We start from the raw sequence: 11,041 nt of genomic DNA, 5'->3' as shown, positions 1-11,041 counted from the left end.
CAAGCATGCAGGGACATACATGCAGACAAAAATTATACTGGGATAAAATCACCTTTTTACAAAAGTTATTTAATGTATGCGTGTGCTGGCATGGAGGCCACAGGTCTACATTGGAAAACCAGTATTTACTGTGTACAAACCTACTTCTGCTGTGGTTCTGCACCTTGTCTTTTCAGACAAAATCCTTCACTGAACACAGGACTCGAAATTGACTAGATTGACTGAACAACAAACTTGGATGGGCTGCTTGTTTCTGTCCTCCATTCCTAGGGTTACATGTGAATGTGACCATATGTGGCTTTTATGCAGGTGCTGAGGATCAGAATTTAAGCCTGCATACGCATACGACAGGCGTTTACCAATGGAGCCCTCCTTCCAGACCCTCAACTGAATGCTTGTTTAAAAGAAAGAAAATCACATCTCTAAAAATGAAAGTGCCACGCAGGAGAGAAGGCTCAGGCGTTAAGAGCACTAGGTGCTCTTTCAGAGGAGCAGGGGTCAGTTCCCAGTACCCACGCGGTAGCTCACAGCTGTCTGCGCCTCCCGTTTCAGAGGGGTCTGATGCCCTCTTCTGGCATCTGCAGGCACCAGGTATACACGTGGTACATAAACATACAGAAAGACAGAAAAAATATACAGAAAGTAATTTTAAAAAAATAATAATAATAAAGTGCCAAAGAATCAAAGCTAAACAGTCAGTCTGGCGTGGAAAATTAAGCCTTGAGCTCCCTCTACTGTCTCAAAGAAAAAAAATCCCAGAAAAAAATGAAAACCCAAACCTCAAGTAATTAAGTAACCCTTGTCCAACACAGACCTTAAAAAGTTATCCGAGTTGGCAGAGTGGCTCAGCACTAAGGAAGCTGAGGCAGAAGGATTGCCTTAAGTGTGAGGACAGCTAGAAAGGGAAAAAAATCTCTACCTCTGTAACCATGCCCTGTATCTAGGTGAGAATAGTTTGAATTACAGCTCACTGCAGCTGGAGCACCCGTGGGCACGGAAGGCGACGTATACCCACGTGTTGCAGGAACTCCGCACCTCCATCATCTGTGAGGCACTGCCCTTCCCTCCAGTGTATGTTTATAGTATAGAATGTTTCCTTTGTAGACCAGACTGGCCTTGAATTCACGGAGATTTGCCTGCTTCTCCCTCCTCAGTGCTGGGATTAAAAGTGTGCGCCACCACACACGGTATAAAATGTTTTCAAACTACGGTTAGGCATAGAATTCATATAGCCAAGAATAAAATTTACTTCACTTTATAGCTTTGGATTTGAAGAAAAGAAAAAAAAAAACAAAGCAATATTACCCGTGATAAGTTGAACATGTCCTTTTAATAGGTGTGGATTGACAATTAGAGTTAAAAATCTTCATGTTTCCAAATTAATTTAGAGTGCTTATCTAGCCTACATTTATTTTCTCAATATGTTAATGAAGTCTTTCTTTTAACGTAGTTTCAAAGGTGTGTGATTGTTGACACACACCATAATTTCATTCATTCTAAGTCAACAGTATTCACGGAGCAGGGCGACTTTGCGCTATGACAATAAATAACAGCAGTAACCTAAAGGGTCTGTCTGTGTCGTCTAGAGTCTGACAGAGTGACACATTTTATTTATTTAAAGATTCTGTGAAAAGCAATGGGGTAACTAGAGATTGTATTTCATTGCCTGGGTGCTAGCATTGCTTTCTTTATCAATGACTTGCTTGCACACACAAAAAAAAATTGCCAAAGCCAAGTGTTGATTTTGAAGATTCGGTTGATGTCTGATGAGTCAGGAGCCTCTCATACTCTGAGGACACCGCCCCTCTTACCGCTCTCTGAAGCAGGTGTTATTTTTACAACCGCTCCAGAGACTGCTCAGTATATAACGTAGGCAGAACGCTCGAATCAGTGCCTGAGGAGGTATGCCATAGAAAGCAGCTGCTGCCAGGATATAATTGTGATTCGAGTGTTCATGTGACCATGTGAGCTCACAAGATCTTTACTGGTGACTGAAGTCAGAACAAGAAAACAAAATATATGTATGAAAGCCTGATTGTAAAGGGGGCTGTGCTGGGGTCCTACATCCGAGGGACAGAAAATTGTTCCCTCATCCCCATCACAGGATAAGATGGAGCAAACTGAACTTTAAAATTTTCTCCTAGGCTAGAGGACAGAAGTAGTCACTTTTTAGGATGCCTGGCCACCCAAAAGCGGAAGAAAGAGAAGAACGCAGAGAATCCGCGGCCAACAAAACAATGCCTCAACTGGAGAGCTAGGGCTGGTGGGAAATTGAGCTGTGCTTGTGAACTGCTGGCAGCCCAGAGAGAAAAATTTGGGGAGTTATAAACTTCACCTCTGACAAGGAAAGCATATCCTCAAATTATAAATCATGAATTAATCCAGTTATAAGATCAGATCACTCGTGAATCCTATCAATGCCTCATCTCTGAATACTGGGTACCAAGCTTTCTAGACATGGGCCTTTCAGGAGGAAACTTCAAATCTAATTCATAAGACCTACCTAGTAAGAAATGTTTTCATAGATAGATAGATAGATAGATAGATAGATAGATAGATAGATAGATAGATAGATAGATAGATGCTGCAGCCAACGCAGCCTGGATAGCCAAGACTGGCGGGGGGTGCCGTGAATGAGACACGGAGGCTTCTTTTTAGGTGGAAGAACAGCAACCTTTATTTTGCCCAGCAACCTTTTATACCCCTACTCCTTCTGTGGAGACCCACCGGCCAGAAAGAACACAAACATCCTTGTCAATTACAGACCACAAGGAAGTTCCGATGTCGGTCAGGGGGAGTGAGGGCAGCTGGATCACAACAGATAGATAGATAGATAGATAGATAGATAGATAGATAGATAGATAGATAGATAGAGACAGACAGATACAATTAACTAACTGTGATTTACATACAATGGAGTACTATAGATGGAATGAATGAAAATGTTTTCTTTTTCCACTCTTGGTTTAAGAATGATAAATGCTAGCAGAAATGTACTTGCTGATAATGTCTTGTGGACAAGTGAAATAAACAGCGGCAGTGTTGTGAGGGGTGGGAAGGAGGAACTGTTGACTCTCCAGTATCAAGGCTGATATCTGCAATATTGATGCTAGGTGATGTTATTCCTTATGCTCTGGTCCCTTTAAGAGCTAACCACGCCCACTCCCAGCCACTTCTGACCTCCCTCACCGCCATCTTAACTCTCCCTCTTCTATCCCTGTCTCTCCGCGTGTGCACACGTGTCTTTGTCTCTCTCTCTCTATGTTTCTCTCCATTTTTCTGTTTTGCTCTTTTTAAGTAATAAATGTCTTCCTCTTCTTTAAGTAATAAATATTTAGCTTTATGTTTACCCTTACGTCTATTTATTATGTCCTGTAAGTCTTTTATCTGCCGCACCTCTCCGCCTGCTCTCTGGGCCGCATGGCGGGACCAGCTCTGCCGCTCGCCACGGGAAACCTGCACCCATACTGGCGGCAGCCTCTGCCTGGACTAGCCTGCCTCAGTCACCTGCCTTTTTTAAAGAACTATAGGTGACAGTGTTCTTGGGTTGGTAATAGCTGTTCATTGCTAACACCAGGTCAATCACTAAAATTGTTTTATATAAGGGTATAATTGATATGACAAGAGGGGGGGAGAGATGGAACCAAATATATTTTCAGCCAAAATCACAAAAGAAAACAATGGAAGACAAAAGGAGTAAAAACTGAGAGGGCCAGGAAGCTAGACCAGAGCCACGACAGGTTTCTAAGGACCCCTGCCAGGGACCAGGCCTCAATTTCAGTTTACTGGAACTGGCTGGGCCTCAGCAATCAGTTCTTGGGAGAGCTGCAACCCAGGGACAACCAATCAGAGGGTGCCCTTCAGCCTTGTTCAAGCTTAAGAGAACTAAAGTTAGCTGCTCCCACCATGCAGATGAAAATCCCCTAACCACTAAGCCACCAACCAGTCCTATAGCAATCTGTAAACTTTTTGTTTAAACCCTCCAATCAGCACCCTGACTAACCTCCCCTCCCTGTAATTCCCCTAAACTTGTTTAAAACGAGTCTTCTGACTTCTCTCATTGTTGCCATGCGCCACCCCAACACGCTGGATTAATAAAGCACTCTTGCTTGTTTCATACATGAATGGTGGTCTTTTATGGGACTTTGAATTAGTATTTAAAGGCATCATGAAATTTGTCCTAGAATACAGTGAATTTACTGATAAATGCGTGTGTTCTGATTATTTCGCCAGCCCGTCATTCTACCTTGTTCTCCAGCCCTTATGTTCATAGAAACATTGAACTTATGTCTCTTAGTGGCAGCAGCATTTAAGTGTTCAAATGATTAAACTTCGCCCAACACTGGGCCTCCCACATTAAACAGCCAATTATGCAAAGAAGTTCTGGAAGGAAATCAGTTATTACAGTAAGCACACAAATGAAACAGCCTTGTTGCTAATTTGAAGAAAGCTTTAGAGTCTGGATAGAACAAACTGACTACAGTAGTCTGTGGGCATGGGGAGTCCTGATTGAATGTGTGTTTGTTGACATGACCCCAATGCCTCTGCTGTATGACAAGACATTTCCTGAAGAGATGGAACACATGTATTCACTCCTCTAGGAAGCTCACAACAGAACGAAGTATGGACACCACCCAGGTCCAGCTTGGTGAATCAGTGAGTCCTACAGTGGTTACTTACAAGAATATAGAAGCAGAAATGGCTCAAAGACAGCTGCATCACCAAAGCCCACCCCAGCTTGGATGACAGCTCACAAAAGCTGCCAACCTGGAGCCCAGTGCACGGTCTGAAGGCAGCTCCACAAGTTGGCGGGTGCCATTTCCAAGTGACTCATCAGTTTCTCTCAGGCAGTTCAGCTGGTTTCTCTTTCTCCCAGGCAGTTGGTCTGGTTTCAGAGTCTCCTTGATAGCTTGGCTCCTCTGATAGTGACTCTCCGGCAGCTTGGCTTGTTTATGCTTGAGAAAAACAAATGAAAACAAACGAAAAGAGTCAAGTGAATCTGATCAGTTTCAGGAACTTCCTGAAGTTGTTTATCTTCTGGCTTAAGGAGCGCCCCTGCAGGATGGAGTGTCTCAATGTCAAGGAGAAAAGATATATAACAGCCTCAAATCCATGACAATGGCAAAGGCTTCCTCAGGCCCCCGAAGGGGTGTTTACTAATGATTAAGAAAGGTGTTGCAAAAACTAGTAACCACAGCTCCTTTCTCCCAGGTGTTTACAGCCTGATACTGCTGTCCTACAGAGCCTCACAACCCGGAATATGTTGTGATAATTTTACGTCAATGTGATACAAGCAAAAGTTATGGGAGAAAAGGGAACCTTGATTAAGAAAATGCATCCATAAGATGGGACTATAGGACACTTTCTTAATTAGTGCCATTGTGGGTGGTGCCATTCCTAGGGTGGCTGTCCTGGGTTCTGTCAGTAAGCAGGCTGAGCAAGCAGAGCCACATCCCTCTACAGCCTCTGCATCAGCTCCTGCCTCCTGGTCCCTGCCCTGCTTGAGTTCCAACCCTCACTGCTTTTGATGGTGAACTGTTCTATGGAACTATGAGTGAATAAACCCTTTCTTCTCCAAGTCGTTTTTGGCCATGGTGTTTCTTCACAGTAATAGAAACCCTAACAAAGACGAGGCATTTCCAGGCTTCATAGCAGGTCCGAGAGTAGTCCACAGGATCCCAGCTTTTCTGTCTCTGTGTCTCTAGTTTCTTCAGTGTTGCTATCTCTTCATTCCTTCTTTGCTCCAGTCAGGGCAAGCCCCAAATCCATCAGGTCAAGACAACAGCCAAAAGCTAATCTCAACAAGGCCCCAACTGCCTTTAGTTCTGTGAGGGTGGAGAAGTGAGGATGCTTGAGAGGAAACATTTGAAGCTAGCAGAGCTTGGTTCAAGAACTTAAAAGCAAAGACAGCCAGGATCTAAAGAGATCTTGTTTACTTCCCCTTCCTGGGAGTAATATCGCAGCATGTGGGGGGACAGGGGAGGGTGGTAGAAGAGTGGGAAGAGAACATGAGGGATCGGGAAGATGGAGTTGGGTGAAGGACAGAGACGGAGAGCAAGGAAAGAGATACCTTGAAAGAGGGAGACATTATGGGGTTAGCAAAAAACCAGACACTAGAGAAAGTCCCAGGAATCCCCAAGAATGATGCCAGCTAAGAATCGAAGCAATAGTGGAAAAGGTTCCTAAAATGCCCTTTCCCTGTAATCAGATTGATGACTAACTTATTTGTCATCATAGAACCTTCATGCAGTGATGTGGGATTCCCCTCTGCGTGCTGTGAAGATGTTTTATTGCCATTGGTTAATTAAGAAGCTGCTTTTAATCAGTGGCTTAGCAGAGTAAAGCTAGGTAGGAAAACTAAACTAAATGCTGGGAGAAAGAAGGCAGAATCAGGAGAAGCCATGGAGCTATCCACAGGAGACAGACGCCTCTGCCGGAGCCTGCCAAAACTTTGCTGGTAGGCCACGATGCACAGATTAATGGAGATGGTTTAGTTTGGGATATAAGAGCTGGCTAAAAATAAGCTTAAGCTATTGGCCAAACAGTATTGCAAATAATATAGTTTCTGTGAGATTATTTCCGTTCTGGGCAGCCAGGAATGACCAAGCAGCCTTTCTGCAACAGTACAATATCTGATGGACGCAGATGTAGAGATCCACAGCTAAGCACTGGGCCAAACTCCTGGAGCCCAGCCATATAGGGGGAGGAACGAAATTATGAGCAAAGGGGCCAAGACCGTGATTGGGAAACCCACAGAAACAGCTGACCCAAGCTAGCAGGACAGACAGCTGGGGAATCTGTGTAAGATGGAACTAGGCCCCTTGAATGCGGGCAATAGTTGTGTTGCTTGAGCAGTGTGTGGGACCATTAGCAGTGGAACCAGTATTTATCCCTAGCACATGAACTGGCTTTTTGGAGCCCATTCCCTATAGCGGGAACCCTTGCTCAGCCTTGATGGAGGGGGAGGGGCTTGGTCCTGCCTCAACTTGATATGCCAGACTTTGTTGATTCCCCATGGGAAGCCTCACCATTTCTGGGGAGTGGACAGTAGGGTAGGGAAAAGACAAGAGGAGCAGGAGGACTGGGAACTGGGATTGTTATGTAAAATAAGATTGTTTTAAGAATAAAATAAGGAAAACAAAAGGAAAGACAGCATCTCCATAACATAAAAAGGAAAAAAAAATGGTGATGAGACCCTATTGCTAAAGATACCATAGAGTTTAGTCTTGGACCATGGAGGAAAGCAAGCTTGTACTACCCTGGTAGCCTTGTCCCTATTGGTTAGCTTACGGAGATGCTATGCAAGCTAGTAGAGGATAAAAGCAATCCACAATCTTACTCAGGTACGTTTAAGCGACAAGAATGTTGTAGGAGTGAAAAACTAGTTGCCTCTTGTATTTAGGACGTTCAACCAGAACTCACTCCTGACACTATTATCAGGGACAATAACTGTTGAGGAGTATTGTTTTATAAAGTGTGCTGCATTTTTTCCTACTGCTTTTGTTAGCAATTTAAAGATGTGCTTTATTAAATAAAATTAACCGGCTCCCCGGAGGCTGAGTCAGCAAGTAGCTGACAGGTGGAAACAGGGGGGGGGGGGTAACTGGGGGCAGAGAGAAGGATGCTGGCTTGTTTGAATGAAGCCAGCAAAGGGAGGTTAGCTACTTGCTATTCAGCCTAGCTGTGTGAGCAGAATTCCACCTCAAACCCTGACTTGTGAGTTCTCTAACTTTGGATAAAGTTTCCTTTAGTAGCTTTGACAAAGTCAGTGCCTGAGGGAACAGAATCCCCTCAGGCTCTGGTTTTTGCTCAGAAGTCCTTGCTTAAGGCAGCCACCGTAGATAATAAAAAGCTTCTAACCACAAATAACCTTTGGATAGGTAGGTCATGGACCCCAGGGGAGAGCATTTGACTTTTCCTCTGATAAATATATCGAAACTAACTCCTAATGATTTATGTCCACAGATTAGTGTGTCTCTTACCCTTTATTAGAGAAGCGTCATTTTGCAATACATGGTGACTGTGTTGAAACATAGACCCATAACTGGTCAAGGTGTAGCGAATAAGAGACTATGGACTGTTCAGCCTTAAATGGGACATCTATATCACAGTCCTCCTCCAAGTGCTCAGGAAGCATCCCAAACAAGAGGCAGAAAGATCATAAGAGCCGGAGGTGGTAGATGGCTACAATGGAATGGGAGTTTTAGGACAAAACAAAGCAGTTGTTCAGAGGAAGCCACAGCAATTATGAGCTGCAGGAGAACCACACATGTAAGCCAGATAAAGATCTCAACACGGGGATGGGAGGTGGTAATGGAGTCCCACCCTCAGCCGAGGAGCTATTGGAAATTGACGGTTGATGGACTAGAAAGAGGGAGAGCAAGTTTTCTTCAGTGAGGCTGCTCCTGAGAGGCCGTCGACGATGCACATACAGGCAGCCCCGAGAGGATTCAGTGGGAATAAAAGGAAACGTGAAGTTAGAAGAGAATAGTCTGAAGGATGGGAGAGGAACAGAGTGGAGGGAACGGAAGCTGGACTAGATCAAAACAGATTGTGAGCACGAACTGAAGTCTCAGACAGTAGCCCAGTGATGTAAAGGAGAGAACAGAGCAGAGCAGTAAGTGTCCGAGTAGATGGTGCATTCTGATAGCCACTGCGAAAGTAATTTGTTGTAAGGAGAGGGCCTGCTTGTTTGTCCCAGCCACCCAGCTAGCTTACACCTGAAATAACCACACAGAAACTGTATTAATTAAAACACTGCTTGGCCATTAGCTCTAAGTTCTTATTGACTAACTCTTACACGTTAGTTTAACCCATCTCCATTAATCTGTGTATCGCCACGTGGCAGTGGCTTACCAGAGATTCTAACTGGCATCCATCTCAGGCAGAGGATCCATGGCTTCTCTGACTCTGCCCTTCTTCCTTCCAGCATTCAGTTCTGTTTTCTCCACTGCTGTAGCCAGTGCAGCCTGGATAGCCAAGCCTGGCGGGGGGGGGGGGGGGGGGGGGGGGGGGGCGGTGCCGGGATTGAGACACGGAGGCTTCTTTTCAGGTGGAAGAACAGCAACCTTTATTTTGCCCAGCAACCTTTTATACCTCTACTCCTTCTGTGGAGACCCACCGGCCAGAAAGAACACAAACATCCTCGTCAATTACAGACCACAAGGAAGCTCCGCTGTCAGTCAGGGGGAGTGAGGGCAGCTGGATCACAACACTCCACCTACCTAAGTTCTGCCCTATCAACTAGGCCAAGGCAGTTTCTTTATTCATTAGCCAATGAAAGCAACACACAAACAGAAGGAACTCCTACACCAGTAATTGGTCACGGCAAAGCTCTGAGGAAGATGTCAAGGAAACCAATCTTGGTTTTATAGCTGTGACATACCGATTCTGCTGCCCACAATCATGGACTCATTTTGATTTGAGAGTGATATATGTACATATATGCATGTACATGTGTGAGCATGAATTGTAATTCGACAGTACTGTATGCATAATGTTGTGTATTTATGAGTAAACACACAAAAACCATCTAATTGTGTGTTGGGGGAGAAGTTCTTGCTGTGGAGACCTCAGATGATTCTGGAGTACTTCACCACACACCTGGCAAATTTTATTATCTATTTATAGGACCATAGTTGGCATAGATAGCGAGTCCACTGATGGATATGGTCAAAGTAAGTTGAAAACCTGGGAAGGATTCACCATTCTAGTTGCCACTAAGACCATATGTGACTGACAGGAAGTCAAATTATCAACGTCAGCAGGGATTTGGAAGAAGCTGATCCCAACCTTCACAGATGAGTTTGGGGGAATTTCAAGGCTTCAGGCAGAGCAAGTCATTGCAGCTGCTGTGGAAATAGTGAGAGAATCCCCAGCTAGTATCGAAGTTTGGGAGGTGAGAGGCAGTTTGTGACCATCCATCGTTATGGGTGAGCACAAGACGGCAAGCCTCTTAGAGCCCCAGGAGCACCTGCTAGACGATGCACACTGACCCCTGGACTTTGTCTCATGGTATGAAATGCTGAGACTGCTTCGGAGACTGGATAAGTATGCCACAAGTGAGAACAGACAGATGATGGTGTGGAGTTTGCTGGATGCTCTGAGGGAAGGTTGCTGTGATGAAAGAGGTTGCATTGTTGGTTTGGAAAGACCTAGCAGATTTGATGATTCAGAACCTACTGTGAGAGCAGAGGTGATAGAACAAATGCCACACACTGCACTATTTTGTCAAGAGAATTGACCTTCAACACCATATGCTTTTTTCCAAATACTTCCTATGTGGTTAGAACTGTCTTGAACATCAGAATAATCTTTTCTGACAGGAAAACCAGTCGGGCAATTCTTCCGGTTGTTAGAGCAGGAGCTGATTGGATTTGATGTGGAGACCAGAGTGTGCTCTGTCCTCATAGAGCTGGTTGTCCTACCTAGCGATGACGACAAGGTGACAGAGGCTGTGGATAATGGGCAAGATGCTTCCATGGTTGGGAAGAGCGTTACAAAGCATCTTGTCTTCCCTTCTGTGAGATACATTGTGACTGTGGACTGTTTGAAAAGTCTGTGCTGTCAATTTTGAACACATTTGAAGGGGAGTTGGTCAGCAAGCTACAGAGGAAATGCCGCTGCCCAGGTTTTTCTAGTTATGCTCTGACAATGTGTGGAGAGTCCGAACAGCCTATCCTGAGTGCTTCATGACTATTTCATGTGTAACACGTTGGAAATCCGCTGAAGGAAGCTATCAGCACTATTGTGGTGGTTTAATTCACCACAGGCTCATATATGGTGAGTGTTTATGCCTGTAATTGGAACTGTTTGGGAAGGTTTAGAAGGTGTGGCCATGTTAGAGGAAGTGCGTCACTGGGGGTAACCTCTGATGTTTCAAAAGTCAAAACTATTCCCATTCTCTCCTCTCTCTCTCTCTCTCTCTCTCTCTCTCTCTCTCTCTCTCTCTCTTTCTCTCTCCCTCCCTCTCTACTCTTGTTTGTGGATCACATGAACTTTCTCAGCTCCAGCTCCAGTGCCTGCCTTCCTGTCTGCTTGC

The 11,041-nt window shown here is 44.7% G+C and overlaps 1 long non-coding RNA gene and 1 pseudogene across 1 annotated transcript; one reads left to right on the top strand and one right to left on the bottom strand.

The window, feature by feature from the left end:
• Positions 1 to 4,429: 4,429 nt before the first annotated feature.
• Positions 4,430 to 8,989, bottom strand: LOC148119989 (uncharacterized). The gene is made up of 2 exons (XR_015734769.1): positions 8,857 to 8,989; positions 4,430 to 4,955 (listed from the first exon to the last, which is right to left on the bottom strand). It is a non-coding gene; the product is annotated as an uncharacterized LOC148119989 (long non-coding RNA).
• A 939-nt stretch (positions 8,990 to 9,928) lies between these two features.
• On the top strand, positions 9,929 to 10,802 carry LOC148119988 (serine/threonine-protein phosphatase 4 regulatory subunit 1 pseudogene; annotated as a pseudogene).
• The last annotated feature ends 239 nt before the right edge of the window (positions 10,803 to 11,041 follow it).

The sequence above is a fragment of the Myodes glareolus genome, chromosome 13 (assembly GCF_982192425.1).
Source record: "Myodes glareolus chromosome 13, mMyoGla1.1, whole genome shotgun sequence".
Taxonomy (NCBI): Eukaryota; Metazoa; Chordata; class Mammalia; order Rodentia; family Cricetidae; genus Myodes; species Myodes glareolus.
Note: the sequence above shows the minus strand (reverse complement) of the source record. Positions and strands in the feature narration are given on the sequence as shown.